Source organism: Heterodontus francisci, chromosome 6 (genome assembly GCF_036365525.1).
Source record: "Heterodontus francisci isolate sHetFra1 chromosome 6, sHetFra1.hap1, whole genome shotgun sequence".
Taxonomy (NCBI): domain Eukaryota; kingdom Metazoa; phylum Chordata; class Chondrichthyes; order Heterodontiformes; family Heterodontidae; genus Heterodontus; species Heterodontus francisci.
The window spans coordinates 90,371,555-90,388,501 of record NC_090376.1 but is presented as its reverse complement, the minus strand read 5'-3'; positions in this window follow the sequence as shown (position 1 = coordinate 90,388,501).

Below are 16,947 nucleotides of genomic sequence, written 5' to 3'. Positions count from 1 at the left end.
GAATGGAAAGCGATTTCCAGTGGCGTTCCACAGGGCTCAGTGTTGGGTCCCTTGCTGCTCTGGTATATATTAATAGTTTGGACTTATGGGAGGCATGATTGGGAAATTTGCAGATGTCACAAAAATTGACCGTGTGGTTGATAGTGAAGAGGATAGTTGTAGACTCCAGAATGATATCAACGGTTTGATTGAGTGGATGGAAAAGTGGCAAATGGAACTCAATCCAGATAAGTGTGAGGTAATACTATTGAGGAGGCCAAACAAAGCAAGGGAATACACAATAAACGGGAGGATATTGAGAGGGGTAGAAGAAGTGAGAGACCTTGGAGTGTATGTCCACAGGTCCCTGAAGGTGGCAGGACAGATAGATAGAGTGGTGAAGAAGGCATATGGAATGTTCTCCTTTATTGACTGAGCTATAGAATACAAAAGCAGGGATGTAATGCTGGAACTGTATAAAACACTGGTTAGGCCACAGCTGGAATATTGTGTACAGTTCTGATCACCACATTACAGGAAGAACATAATTGCTCTGGAGAGAGTACAGAGGAGATTTACAAGAAGGTTGCCAGGGCTTGAAAGTTGCAGCTGTGAGGAAAGATTGGATCAGCTAGGGTTGTTTTCCTTAGAATAGAGGAGGCTGAGGGGTGACTTAATTGAGTTGCACAAAATTATGAGGGGCCTAGATAGAGTAGACAGAGAGGACCTGTTTCCCCTAGCGGAGAGGTCAATTACAAGGGAGCACAGATTTAATGTGATTGGAAGAAGGATTAGAGGGGACGTAAGGAAAAACTTTTTTACCCAAAGGGTGGTGGGTGTCTGGAATTCACTGCCAGGAATGGTGGTGGAGGCAGAGACCGTCAACTCATTTAAAAGGTACTTGGACATGCACCTGAAGTGCTGTAACCTGCAAGGCTATGGACCAGGAGCTGGAAGGTGGGATTAGATTAGGCGGCTAGTTTTTTCGGCTGGCGCAGACACAATGGGCTGGATGGCCTTTTTCTGTACCGTAATTTTTCTATGGTTCTGTGGTTCAATACTGTCTAATGCCATTACTTTTTTGGGCTTGTCGTATTTCTTGCAACTTCTGTGTGCTTGCTGGCCAATTTTGTGCTGTATGTTGCAAATATGATTCTATGACGCATACGAAATTCATGTTTTCCTGTGTGGAATGCTCTACCGTTGTCCTCGATAGTGTATCCGCTGACAATTGCAACATCCCTTGGACGTATACTGTCTCATACGTATACCTTATCAACCTTAGACAAAATCTTTGTCTCCGTGGAGGCATTTTTGCAATTTCCTTTTCGTCTAACAAGCATACCAAAGGGTTATGGGTCTGTCTCAATTACAACACGTAATCCAATGATGTAGTCTGAAAATTTTTCACATGTGCTTGTGATGGCTAGAGTTTCTTTTCCTATAACCTCATAGCGTGAGTCTGTTTCTGACAAAACTCTTGATATGTAGGATATTGTTCATAGAGTCATAGGGTTATACAGCACAGAAACAGGCCCTTTGGCCAATCATGTTTGTGCCCGCCATCAAGCACCTATCTATTCTAATCCCATTTTCCAGCACTTGGCCCATAGCCTTGTATGTTATGGCATTTCAAGTGCTCATCTAAATACTTCTTAAATGTTGTGAGGGTTTCTGCCTCTACCACCCTTTAGGTAGTGTGTTCCAGATTCCAACCACTGTCTGGGTGAAAATATTTTCCTCAAATCCCCTCTAAACCGCCTGCCCCTTACCTTAAATCTATGCCCCCTGGTTATTGACCCCTCTGTTAAGGGAAAAGGTTTCTTCCTATCTATCCTATCAATGCCCCTCATAATTTTGTATACCTCAATCAGGTCCCCCCTCAGCCTTCTCTGCTCTAAGAAAAACAACCCTAGCCACTCTCTTCATAACTGAAATGCTCCATCCCAGGCAACATCCTGGTGAATCTCCTCTGAACCTTCTCCAGTGCAATCACATCCTTCCTATAGTGTGGCAACCAGAACTGTACACAATACTCCAGCTGTGGCCTAACTGGTGTTTTATACAGCTCCATCATAACCTCCCTCCTCTTATATTCTATGCCTCGGCTAATAAAGGCAAGTATCCCATATGTCTTCCTAACCACATTAACTACCTGTGCTGCTGCCTTCAGTGATCTATGGACAAGTACATCAAGGTCCTCTGACCCTCTATACATCCTAGGGTCCTACCATCCATAGTATATTCCCTTGCCTTGTTAGTCCTCCCAAAATGCATCACCTCACACTTCTCAGGATTAAATTCCATTTTCCACTGCTCTGCCCATCTTACCAGCCCATCTATATCGTCCTGTAATCTAAGGCTTTCCTCCTCACTATTTACGACACCACCAATTTTCATGTCATCTGCGAACTTACTGATCATATCTCCTATGTTCACGTCTAAATCATTCAGGTACATGACACTATCTATGGTCTATGGGAACCATCATGCTCCTGAAAAAGACTGCACCTAACCCAGCTGAGGATGAGTCTGCTGCCATCATCGTAGGTAGTGTAGGGTTGTAGTGTGCCAAGACATCTGGAGAAATAAGCGTCTCTTTAATTTTCTGGAATGCTTGTTCTTGGTAGGAATTTCAACACAATGCTTGTTGTTTTCCTGGGAGTTGTCTCAGTGGATCAGTTATCTGTGCTAAGTGAAGTAGAAACTTTGCTAATTGATTTAGCATTCCCAGGAATCTCTGGAGCTGTTGAACAGTAGATTTAGATTTTTAGATTTAGAGATACAGCACTGAAACAGGCCCTTAGGTCCACCGAGTCTGTGCCGACCATTAACCACCCATTTATACTAATCCTACACTAATCCCATATTCCTACTACATCCTCACCTGTCCCTATATTCCCCTACCACCTACCTATACTAGGGGCAATTTATAGTCGCCAATTTACCTATCAACCTGCAAGTCTTTTGGCTGTGGGAGGAAACCGGAGCACCCGAAGGAAACCCACACAGACACAGGGAGAACTTGTAAACTCCACACAGGCAGTACCCAGAATTGAACCCAGGTCGCTGGAGCTGTGAGGCTGCGGTGCTAACCACTGCACCACTGTGCCGCCCCGTAGGAGGAGGAAATTCTCTAATGGCCCGTGGCTTCTGTGGATCTGCCATTGTACCATCACTGCTCACTATGTGTCCCAAGAAACAAATCGAAGTCTTGGAAAATTCGCATATTTCTTTTAGAGTTTGTCCTGCTTCTTGAAGTCTCTGTAGAACCTGTCAAACACTTTGGTCATGTTTCTCTACTGACTGTCTATGTATCAGGATGTCATCCATTTGACAAATGACTCCTTTGAGCCCTTTTAAGATGTTGAACAGAGACCATTGAAAGATTTCTGGTGCGGAAGTTATTCCAAACGGTAACCTGTTGAAACAAAACCGTCCAAAAGGTGTTATAAATGTGGCCAGTAATCTTGAGGTCTCATCTAGGGGTACCTGCCAATACTCACTATTGGCATCGAGTTTTGTAAACATAGTGCTCTGAGAGAGTTTCGCGAAACTGTCATCAACTGCGGACATTGGGTGAATCTCATGTGCTACTGCTTTGTTGAACTGTGTTAAATCCATGCAAATATGCAGAGTTCCATTATGTTTTGGGTCAGGAACCATGGCTGAACACCACTCCATTGATTGTGTTACCGGAAAGATAACACCCACTCTTGTCATCTCTTCCAATTGTTCTTGGATTTAGTCAACAATGGATGAGGTATCCTTCTTGGTGTGAAGATATACACTGGCCTGGCCTCTTCCTTCAGTGTGATCGTGTACTCCGTCTTGAGTCTTCCAAGCCCTGTAAAAAGCTTTGGGTATTGTGCTTGAAAGCAATCGTTTACCTTTGCTTGACGTCATTTATCTTCTTAATCAAATGCAGTTCTAAACAGGCATTCCCACTCAGCAAGGAAAATTCCTGATTATGCAAGACATATAATGTCTCTACCAGTCATCGCCCTCTATGCTGAAAAGTTGCATGGAGTTTGCCCTTTACTCTCAGTTGTGTTCCGCCTGGACCATGCCACTGTATATCTGCTGGTTGTAGGCAATGTTTCATCACCTATGGTTCTTGGTCAGACAGTACTGTGACGCTAGCCCCTGAGGTGTCCATTCATGTAGATGTCCGCCGTCCAGAAATCTTGATCTGGGTTACTAATTTCTCCCAGGAAATCTTTTGGTTCTTTCTCGTCTGGATATTGATATACCTGATTCATTGCTGTTTGCGTGAAGGTCTTCTGCTTTGTATCTTAAGCAAAGAAATTTTGCTCGGGCACATTTTCCCATAATGTTCAGTTTTTTTTTACAATTAAAACACTCGGCATTACTTGCTGGACACTGCTCCAGTCTGTGGGTCTTCCTGGCTCCACAACATAGGCATGGTTTCCCTGTGTCATGCACCTTCTCACCTGTATGTGTTTTTTTTTCCATGAAGTGTTTCTCTGACTTTGGCCTTACAAACTATACTGGAATTGGACATCTTTTCATCCACGGCTTGTCTTCAGCTCATAGAATTGCCCTATTCTGTTTACGAACTTCAGCCTGTCTTACAATCTGAATGGCCTTTTCCAGTGTAAGGTCTTCTTTCGATTGCAAAAGGTCTGATAAGGATTCATCAGCTATGCTGACAACTATCCTGTCTCTAATTAGTTCTTCCTTTAATTCGCCGTATTCGCATCCTTCTGCCAATCTATATAGATCATTAATATAAGAATCTACAGATTCACCAATCTTCTGCGCCTATTTATTAAATTTGGCTCTTTCCAAGATTTTATTGCTGCAAAGATTGAAATATTTATCAAAGGCTTGAAGCACCTCTTCAAATTTATTGGAAGCCTCGTTGATCCCTTGTCGCACAATTAAGTCATCCGCAATCGCACCTACTGAATATAAAAGGGTGTTCACTTGTTCCACTTCTGATTTGGCATGTAGTTGAGCAGTAATCCTAAACCTTCGGAACTATTTCCTCCATAAGGACCAATTTTGTACTGGATTGGGTCCTTCTTGATTTTGGAAGCTTTCAGGCATTCCAAATTTTGAAGCCATATTGCTTTCTTTAATAGACCTTTTAGAGTGTTCCCCTTTATTTAAAAAAATTCTTGTTTGTTTTTTTTTCCAGGGGTTGCTTGCTTTAATAGAGGTGTCCCCTCCATTTTCAGGAGTTCCCCATTGTTTTAATAGGCTTTTTTAGGGTTTTTTTTTAGATTAGAGATACAGCACTGAAACAGGCCCTTCGGCCCACCGAGTCTGTGCCGACCATCAACCACCCATTTATACTAATCCTACACTAATCCCATATTCCTACCAAACATCCCCACCTGTCCCTATATTTCCCTACCACCTACCTATACTAGTGACAATTTATAGTGGCCAATTTACCTACCAACCTGCAAGTCTTTTGGCTTGTGGGAGGAAACCGGAGCACCCGGAGAAAACCCACACAGACACAGGGAGAACTTGCAAACTCCACACAGGCAGTACCCAGAATTGAACCTGGGTCCCTGCAGCTGTGAGGCTGCAGTGCTAACCACTGCGCCACTGTGCCGCCACAAGGTGTTCCCCTTTCTTTGAGGAAATAAGTTTATTTGGTTATTTTTCAGGCTATGTTGCTTTAATGGAGGTGTACCTGCTGTTTTTGGGGGGTTCCTGCACTTTTTGGGAGTTCCCGTGCTTTTCAAGGTTTTCCCGCTCTTCGCCTTCCTGTCATGCTGAGTGAAGGATTGAAATGTTCCCTCTTTTTTCACTTTCAGAGCCCAATGCCTTCAGAGAATTACTTCAAGCTTTTCAAAGGGCTTTCAACCTGATCCAAGATGGTCAGTATCATGACTCACCTGATCACTGGCTTCTATTTGCAGACCACCATGCTTCTGTGGTGCAGCCTGTATTTCTGTACTCCGACTCACCGCTGCTCCAGAACTCTTCACAGCCTCTTCAGCAAGTAAGTAGTTTTATCACTATTACTGGACCAGTAGTTATCTTTAAATTTCTCTGTTGTTCACCACAGTTTTACCGTTGTTTCACTGCTGTTTTACTGCTGTTTTACCGTTGCCACCACGTTGTGTGTTGTTGTATTTGTAACATTGCTAGGGCATTCTGGAGAAAGCCTTAGACTCCAGATAAAGTCAACGAACAACTCTTTATTATTTACATTTACTATATGCACTCTCCATAAGCCCCCTAAGCTAGCATCCTCTGTGCTGCTATCTCTTCTTCTCCTCAAGCCCATACCATGCAACTTATATCATAATTCTTACAGTGGGAGGGGTCGCTCTCACTGTCTTCAGTATTAACCCTTTATCTCCTTATACTATAACAACGTGAGACCATATTTGCCCAGGGTGTTTGGAAGCAATTCTCCTGCTCGAATCTCAGTGAAGAACGGTGTGTTAGACATCTATACTTCACTAAGGAGCTGATCACTGAAATCTGCCACTTGCTGCAGCCACAACTGCAGCCTCAGAGCAGGGAAGGTCAGCATTGCCAGCAGCTCTGAGGGTGACCATGACTATGAACTTTAATGCATCTGGTTTCTTCCAGGCTGTAGCATGTAGTATTTGCAACATCTCACTATTTGCCATCCATTGTTGCATAAGGGAGGACACTGAGGCTCTGTGTTCCAAGCGAGCTGAATATATTTCCTTCTTTCTTGCCAGAGAGCAGCAGGCAGAGCGAGCAAATAGATTTGCAAGGATTGCAGGCTTCCCCATGGTGCAGGATACCATTGACTGCATGCTTGTTGCTTTGCAGGTGCCGTATGTCAACTCTGACTTCTACTGCAACCTAAAGGGATTCCACTCCCTCAATGTCCAGCTAGTGTGTGACCCTATGTAATGTATCATGCAGGTCAATGACTGGTATCCTTACAACAGTCACCATGTTTTTATTCTATGGCATTGTTGTGCTATCTGCATTTGAGCCACCACGACAAACCAGAGGTGGCTACCAAACAACAGGGCTATCCACTGATGACATAGTTTATAAATTCGATGCACAACCTATGCACACAAGTACAGCATACATACAATGAAAGCCGTGCTGCCACAAACATGTGACAGAGCAAATTACTGGCATGCTGAAACAATGCTTCAATGCTTCCACTGCCTGGATCATTCTGGAGGAGCCTTGCAGTATTCAGCAGAGCATGTGTCAGGATATATGGTGGTCTGCTGCATGCTGCACAACCTCACCGTCATGAGGGCACAACTGTTGCAACCAGTTATATGATGAAGAGGAGGAAGAGGAAGAGGAAGAGTGTTAGAGGAGGAGGAGGAAGAGATGGAGGAAGAGGAGGAAGGGAGGAGGAAACCAACAGTGCCCCTTTCTGGCTGGGCTATCCATGATCGACTCATCTGACTGTATTACCAGTAAATGCAGCGCAAATTCCCCATTCACCAGCAGTCCCACATCTTATCTTCCCTCTTGGCCGCAATGCTAAAATAAATGCCACCACAAAACAAACATTCTAAACAAATTTTATTCGTCAAATCATGCCATATCGTGCACAAAAGTCAACTAATCACCTTTGTGCATTCCTTACATGCTATCACATAATCCTGAAATAAAAGCCACCACCAAAAAAACATTCTTTAACAACTTTATCCAACAACACTTCTAATAATACATACAGAACTGAACGATCGCCCTTGTGCATTCCCTTAGTGCCTGTCTTCTGTGTGCCTTTGCCTGTCCGAGTGCTCCTACACAGTGTTACTCGGTGGTTGCAGCATGGCTGGTGGAAGGCTGCTGACTTTCAGTAGAGGAGACTGTAGATGGCTTTGTAAGACAAACACGAGCAGTCACTGGCCCATCAGAGAATGTACTCAGCAACAAGTGGTGGTGTACTCAGCAACAAGTAGCAAGCCATGCTGGTCTTCACAGGATCTAACAATCTCTCAGGAATCTAGGTCCAGTGAATCTTTCTGTCAGCTGCCACTGATGTCCAAGTTGCAACAGTAGGACTGGGTTACCTGGTCATCTGACTTGGCAATTCAACCTGTAACTGGTCTTTCTTAGCACAGTAGCTGCCAGGGACATCAGCTATGTCAGTCCATTAGGCTCAATACACAAAGAACAGCCAGTTACTCAGGTGGTATCCGGAAGAACAACATTTAGGAAAAGGTTTAAAGGTGCATAAAGACTCTATAGCCAATGTAAAGAGTGGTGACATGATGGGAAATATGACAGATGAAGTCATACCATCATCCATTAGCTCCAGTTATTTTCTGGTATGATAGAAAAGTTTCTGCTTACATGTAGCTACTGAACAGCAGATACGATCAATATCAAAACCAACTCTTCTCTTAGACATTGAAAGCATATTAGCCTGTTAGACTTCTTATCCACTAACGTGCAATGAAAAGTATAAGATAGTCATATCTTGGCTTCCTCCTGACAGGCAAGAAGAAAATCGCTGGAAGGCAGTCGGATTCTTCTTTCAATATGCAGATCAGGATCTGATGATATGATTGGGCCCTGATTATAATTTTTACTGAAGGCCTATGTGGAGTAACCATTGTGGTTTCACTGCCAGGCAAACCCATTGGCAAGAGAAGTTAGGGTCAGAAGAGCCCCAGAAAGGTAAGTTAATTTTATTTGTTTTTGTTTACTTGTGGGCCAGGAAGAGCTGGAGTACACCCCCACAAAGAAACATTTGGCTTCCTCTGTCCCTGACTTCCCTCCCCCTCCCTTGACAGCATTGTCCTTCCAAATAACCTCCTATCCACTTGCCTAGCACCAGGTACTGTTCATTCATGTGCCTCATGCTGTCTAAAATCTCATTCCCACCTACTAGCTCTTCCCATCGGGCTCAGTTGGGAAATTGCTGGGCCTATGCAGTTGAGGCCCAATAGCTAAAATTTTCCAGGTCTCACACTGTAGATGAACGGAAGGCTTGCATGGCTACTGCCAGGAGTTAAAATCAGTCTGACTATAATTATTTAAACAACTGTGTACAGCATAATGCCAATTTGCAATACAAAAAAAGATCAAATGTAGGTCCATTTCAGAGCAACACAGAGCCAAAATAACTAAATATGACTGGTGGATGCATCTGCAGCCTAGGAGCACAGTGGCTTACTCTGTCATCATAGTCGCATTTCAGGATATCTTTGAGGCATTCAGAGCATTTCTATACACATTACACTTTTATTGGCATGGTTTTGTTTTGCAAATTGCTTTCAAAGTAAATGCACCTACTTTATTTAGACAATCTATCTGAAGAGGAAAACCATCCTGGTAATCCTCACTCAGAAATATATTTTACGATTAGGTGTAATTCTCATTTTGAAAGAAAGAAAGCGTAAGTAAAATGTGCTTTTAGATACAGGTGTTAGGTCTTTGCATGGAAATTTCCTAGAACTATTCCACATAGTATAGCACCTTTGAAATGGAAATAAATTGTGCTCTGCGCTCTGAAATGGTTCTTATTACTGGTATGTAAGGTTTATGCTGTCAGTATACTATAAATTTTTATGTCAGTTAATTTCTTATACAAAACTGAGATATTGGGAGAGAAATTTGGCTCTATAGCACCAATTTTTAGGCATTGCACAGCCTCCAAAGGATTGAAAATGGGATCTGAGTGGTGTGTGCACACTTCTGATGGGAAATGTGCTGGATGGCTTCTTGATAAAGGGGTTTGCACACGTGCACCTAATGAGCATTGGCAGCACGCAGACCAGGCAGATTATGACATCAATCAATGTGCAACACTGATTTGACGCCAGCGCTACCATTTTCAAATGCCACACTCCAGCCTGTGTCTTAACCTTGTACAGCTGAGCACGGGTTAAAAAAAATGAAGGACTGCTGCAGCCACAACTGCAACTGCAAAGTAAAGCAAGGACAGCATTGTCTGTCCCTGTGGCTCTTACCTTTTATGTGTCTGGCTCCTACCAGGCTGTTGCTGGACATATAAGCAACATTCCACCCGCTGGAGAGCTGGCACCTGCAATATCCTTTCCCTACCTGCTCCGGCTCATAGGCACTTGTGCCAGGTGTCTCGCCACATGTAGATCCATCCTCTATTTTAGCTTCCAAAATATGTGCAGTGTCAGTCTCTGAGCTGGTGACTGAGTGTAACATCAAGTCGCGGTAACACTTCATCTTCACTGTCTTCTTCCTTTTCCTCTTCTGACTTGGAAAGTTCTTGAGTATCTGAAATCAAGAAGGGTCAAGGGTTGGGTTGTGGTGAGGGGAGAGGAGACAGTAAGAAGTGTGTGCTTACACTACCTGAAGCTTATGAGTCAGAAGAGATTGTGGGAAGATGAAGAGGTGGGATGAGAGAAAAAGGATAAGGTATGCAAATACCCTTATCATTGATCCTTCTAGCCCCGCCAGTGACCATGGCTCTCAGTAATGCCCCTGCTCATGATGACCAACACTGTCTCCTCCACGGGGATTAAAACATACAGATGCACTTGTAATCCTCCACTTCATTCCTGCTGCCTGCTGTTATGCACTACCTTCTCCTGCAAGAAAGAGGGAAGTGTGTCAGTGAGTGTCCTGCAATATGTTTTGGCCATGGAGCTATCATGGTTGAATCGTTGCCAGTGTGTGTGAGGCTTGCAATAGTGCAAAGTGTATGAGGGTGAGGTAAAGCATATGAATTGAAGGTTTGAGTACTGATTGATAGAGATTGTTGGTAGGTGGATGATGAGGGTATAGTGAATTGAGCAGTGGAATAGGCTAGTGGTGCAGTTGGTAGGATTTGTCATTTGAAGATGAATTCACTCACCTTGAGAATTCGTGTCAGATCATTAAACCTCTTCCGACAGTGCATCCATGTTCTTGAAGATATACTCCTGGCATTGACCTCGGCTCCCGAGCATATCTCTAGAGGGTTTCCTGCACATTTGCGGGTCCAGGATGTCACTCCTTCTTTTCACCTCTCGCACCAAAACCTCCGGTGCATTATCTGAAAACCTTGGTGCTCACTCTTTCGCATGTTCAGCCATTCTTTAAAGTATCACAATCCAATTTATTTTTGAAAAAACTCTCACCACTTCTTGCAATCACGATGCACCTCTCCTTTAAGAGATGCAGGCTGTCTTTAAATAGCACCAGCCACTCGATATTGAGCTCCCTGCTATTGTGTGCAGGTAGCTCTGACTGCATGCAGCCAGCACTTAAAAGAGAAGGCAGCACCAATTTAATGTGCTGCCTGCAACACAATGAATGGACATGTGTTAAACACGCACTGCAATCCCCATGCCCATTTTTGCCAGTTAGCCAATTTAACCCCCAGTCTGCTTATTTCACTGTGTCTGAAAATAAGCCAAATCACAAGAATTTGCAAGTATCGTTTGGCACAATGATTTTTCCTCAACTTGTTCGTATATTTTTCTCCCCTGTCTTCTGAAGTTGTTCAATCATGCTGGGGTACAGTTTCACAGGAAGGGATCTAATCTTCAGTTGCAGAAATCCTGACTGATTTTCTCCTCTAGTGTCACCTTGGCCCAGCTGGTAGCTCAGCCAACAGTGAGTCACAATGTTATCCTTACAAGTCCCACACTAAGTCTTGAGCATGTGAAATTAGATTGACAATGAGGGTGTGCTGCTTTGTCCTTCAGAACAGGCATTGAATTTATCTGCTTGTCCTTGCTGTTCAGGTGGATGTTAAAGATCCCAAGGCACAACTTACAGAAGAGTAGCAAGTTCTGTTGGTGCTATGTGTACATTTCTTCCCCAGTCAAACAGATTAGCAGGTCATACATTTCATTGCTGTCTGCAAGATGGCTGAGGTGTACATGACAATATTGACTGCACCTATATGAAGTGCTTTGGTATCCTGAGAGATATGCTGGGCCATTATATAAATGCAAGTTCTTGCTTTCCTTTTCTCTCCCTTTCTCTCTTTTATGCTTTCATTTGTTCTCTCTCTCTCAGTCTTTCTTCTTTGGGCTAAAAATTAGTTTAGGCCTATTTTCAGGCGCAGATTTAATAACATCCCAGGAGCGCCTCCAGGGCCAGAGGCTCAAAGCTCGCCCATAGCTGAACCTCCAGATGTAACAGCATATGTCGACTAAGCTGTGAACATCAATCAGTTATCCAGAGAGAGTACTGGTTTGAAGAGAACCAATTTAGCTGCCAGTGCTCTTCAGGTAATTCATGGGAGAATGGAGGACAATAGGAGCTGGGGTGATTGTGGGTCAGCACTGGCCCTCAAGAGTGCTGTGGAGCCAGGATGGGCAGTCCTACTCCTCCTGGCTTCTGGTAAAGGTAAAGTCTTACCTTTAACTTCTGGTTAGGCCACAGAAATCATTCAGCATCAAGTATTTTGCAGCGGGATCTTTAAACAGGCATTAGACACTCATTATCATGTTTAAGGCGGCCGCCCAGGATATTTGAATATCATGCAAGGCTAATATGGTATGAGATGTACTTCAGATGTCTTTTGGTTGTGGGACATAGGGTGGGTTATTTTGGGGGAAGGGTGAAAACAGGGACTAAGTGAGCACTGTACCAATAAGACATACCTTTTTGATTTAAAAGCAAGAAAATGCTGGAAATACTCAGCAGGTCTGGCAGCATCTTAGGAGAGAGAAGCAGAGTTAACGCTTCAGGTCAGTGACCCTTCATCAGAACTTTTTGATTGTCTGATTTTAGCCTGCAATTTTGGGGATAATTGCTGATTACGATGATTTAAACATGCCTGGAGGCACGAATCTTGAGAATTGCGTATTTAGCAGTCAAGTGCTGATTAGAAGCAATTTTCACAGAGCGGCATATGCTGTTAATCAGCTTATTATGTATTAATTGTTTGATTATATGCAGGTGCAGGGAGTTACTTGGGGTCTTACTTGAGCACTTATAAGCAGACATTTGCTGAGACTGGTGGGAGTGTTTTGAGTGAGGAGCTACACGTTTGTAATCCTTTTACTCTGTACAATAAATGTGAAACTGAGTAAAGATAGGCTCCAGCATTATCCTTCCATAACAAGCTTTCTGGAGTTTAACATATGCAGACTCCACACATGCATTTCCACTGTTGGTGTGGAGTCATAGAATCATAGAGTTATACTGCACAGAAACAGGCCCTTCAAACCATCGTGTCTGTGCCGGCCATCAAGCACCTATCTATTCTAATCCCATTTTCCAGCACTTGGCCCGTAGCCTTGTATGCTATGGCATTTCAAGTGCTCATCTAAATACTTCTTAAATGTTGTGAGGTTTCCTGCCTCTACCACCCCTTCCGGCAGTGTATTCCAGATTCCAACCACCCTCTGGGTGAAAATATTTTCCTCAAATCCCCTTTAAACCTACTGCCCCTTACCTTAAACCTATGCCCCTTGGTTATTAATCCCTCTGCTAAGGGAAAACATTTCTTCCTGTCTATCCTATCAATGCCCCTTATAATTTTGTATACCTCAATCAGGTCCCCTCTCAGCCTTCTCTGCTCTAAGGAAAACAACCCTAGCCTATCCAGTCTCTCTTCATAGCTTAAATGCTCCGACCCAGGCAGCATCCTGGTGAAACTCCTCTGCACCCTCTCCAGTGCAATCACATCCTTCCTAAAGTGCGGTGACCAGAACTGTACACAGTACTCCTGCTGTGGCCTAACTAGCGTTTTATACAGCTCCATCATAACCTCCCTGCTCTTATATTCTATGCCTCACCTAATAAAGGCAAGTATCCCATATGCCTTCCTAACCACCTGTGCTGCTGCCTTCAGTGATCTATGGACAAGTACACCAAGGTCCCTCTGACCCTCTGTACTTCCTAGGGTCCTACCGTCCATTGTGTATTCCCTTGCCTTGTTAGTCCTCCCAAAATGCATCATCTCACACTTCTCAGGACTAAATTCCATTTGCCACTGCTCTGCCCATCTTACCAGCCCAACTATATCATTCCTCACTATTTACGACACCACCAATTTTTGTGTCATCTGTGAACTTACTGATCATACCTCCTATATTCACATTTAAATCATTGATGTACACTACAAACAGCAAGGGTCCCAGCACCAATCCCTGTGGTACACCACTGGTCACAGGCTTCCAATCGCAAAACAAACCTCGACCATCATCCTCTGCTTCCTGCCACTAAGCCAATTTTGGATCCAATTTGCCAAATTGCCCTGGATCCCATGGGCTCTTACCTTTTTAACCAATCTCCCATGCGGGACCTTATCAAAAGCCTTAAAGAAGTCCATGTAGACTACATCAACCGAATTACCCTCATCTACACATTTAGTCACCTTCTCGAAAAATTCAATCAAGTTTGTTAGACACGATCTCCCCCTGACAAAGCCATGCTGACTATCTCTGATTAATTACTGCCTGTCCAAGTGGAGATTAATCCTGTCCCTCAGAGTTTTTTCCGATAGTTTCCCTACCACTGATGTGCGACTCATTGGCCTGGTTTATCTCTGCCACCCTTCTTGAATAATGGTACCACATTCACTGTCCTCCAGTCCTCTGGTACCTCTCCCATGTCCAGAGAGGATTTGAATATTTATGTCAGAGCCCCTGCTATCTCCTTCCTTGCCTCACATAGCAGCCTGGGTTACATCTATCTGGGCCTGGGGATTTATCCACTTTTAAGCCCGCTAAAACAGCTAATACTTCCTCCTTTTCAATGTTAATTTGTTCAAGTATATCTCAAACCCCTCCCTGATCTTTACACCTACATTGTCCTTCTCCATAGTGAACACAGATGAAAAGTAATCATTTAAAACCTCACCTATGTTCTCCGGCTCCACACACACATTGCCACTTTGGTCCCTAATGGGCCCTACTCTTTCCCTGGTTATCCTCTTGCCCTTAATTTACTTATAGTGCGCTGGCTGACAGGCAATGGTACATATCAGGTGGCTCAGGGAATAAGGGAGAGTGCTCACATGGCACTGGAGATCCTGGTGGAGGAGGTACTGTAGAGGAGGGATGTCCATACATGCATGGAAAGAAGGAGGCCACAGAGGTGACTAATGCAGCAGATGTAGTAGGAGATCACTGAGGACATCACAGCCAGAAGCACTGCCACAAGGATATGGCTCCAATGCCACTAAAAATGTAATGATTTGACAAGGTAAATCCCATCTCACAAACACTTCTCAATAGCTGCAACACCAATGCGTCACAACTTCAACACACTGCATTCACTGTAGTTAAAGGGTCTGAAAGGGTTAATGTTAAGAAAGTGTAAAGAATACCTCCTACCATGATGATGTAAAAGATCACATATGAGAGAGAATTGTAGAGAGAAGCAGCATGGCTTCAGAGAGGTCATACAGACTGGCGTGAAGCTGTGCATAGTTGTAATATAATAAAGGTTAATGTTCTAATTACTCCTGACTAAGGAATCTCTCTAAGCTAGACTAACACAGGTGTCAGTGTACCAAACAAACATCAGCAGTGAGAGATTGAGAACAAAGGTGGTTCTTACCATGCAATACACAGAAGAAGAATTTAAAGCAATTATTTGAAAAGGGCTGACCTGAAAAAAGCACCAAAACTCCACAGCTCAAGAAGAGGCTGAGTAAAAGATCCAGCGCTCCAGACACGGAGAGTCGGGGAATCATTTGGTAGAAAGCTGGTCCAGCGGTCGCAGGCTTCGATTTGGAGAACAAAGTGACAATCGAGGATCTGTGAGCAACCCTGAAAGAGGGTAAAAAATTTGTCCCTAAAGGCACTAGGCAGGCAGGACCAGGAAAGTTCTTAGCAAGGTCTGATCTGAGGTCAGTGCCATCACACGTGGTGACCACAGCAAGTGACAATAAAACAAGGCTGCAAATTCTCGATTCTCTAAGAGCAAGGAGTTAAAGGACTATAGCAGTAATGTTATAAAACTGAGTTTAATATAAGGAAGCAATAAGTTCCCAGTCTAGCGGCGAGATTTCAAACAGAGAAACTGTGGCCATAGCAGAAGTCAGTGCAAGGCTGAAAAGCGCAGGAAACTTCCGATACTGGAGGGAAAAACTCAAAAGTGAAAGTAAGACAAATTGAAGCTATCGATCTTAAATTCACAATACCAGAGAGGTTTGGACACATGAAAGGACCAAATCAAACCCAAAATTGGTCACTCTAGCAAAATAATTCTGAGATACAGAATTGCTTCTAAATTAGACAGGCAGTCTGAAGCAGAGCAAGTTAACACATGGCAATAGCAAGTGATGTTATTGCAAGACAAGGCATCAATGAGACATCTGCCAAATGCAGTGAAGTTTTAAAAGCTTTTGATTCTTATTTCAACATGTAGAGTAATAAGATTTTAGAAAGGGCTATATTCAATAGAAGGGTCCAGAAACCAAGTAAAATAGTCGATGCTTTCATCAGTGACCTTTACAATCTAGCTAAAGGATATGGAGACCTAAAAGCAGAATTAATAAGAGACTGCATTGTAGTAAGTATTGCTGATGAATCCCAAACAGATTTATTGCAGTCTAAAGAAGACCTCATCCTGGACAAACCTATTCAGCTGGTGAGACAAGGAGAGTTCCAGAGGAACAACAGAGCAATGCTGAGAGGTGAAGTTCGGGAAACCGTACAGTTCCTTAATCAGAGGGCTGTAAAAGAAGCACCAGAAAAGAAGGTACAATTGGTGGGGGGGCGGTGGGGGTGGGGGGGGGGGGGTGCAGTGGAAGCGAAAGATGCTATTAAACCCTGCCAGCAATGTGGTGCCAAAATTACCCACAGGTGTAACAGTGTCCTGCAAACAAAGCAAAATGCTTCCACTCTAAGAAAATAGGGCAATTTGGTAAAATGTGCCAAAATAAAATCTCTACACCCACAAGTTCAAAAGAAAAAGCATTCAAGTATAGAGTGGTTAACCAATTTAAAGAGCCTCCATCAGGAGAGCAATCAAAACACTTTCTTGGTGAGATCAACGATCCTAATCAGGCATTTTGGTCTGCAGATATATATGTCAATGGACATATCACTAATTTTAAACTGGGCACCAGAGTAAGAGCAATGGTCTTATCAG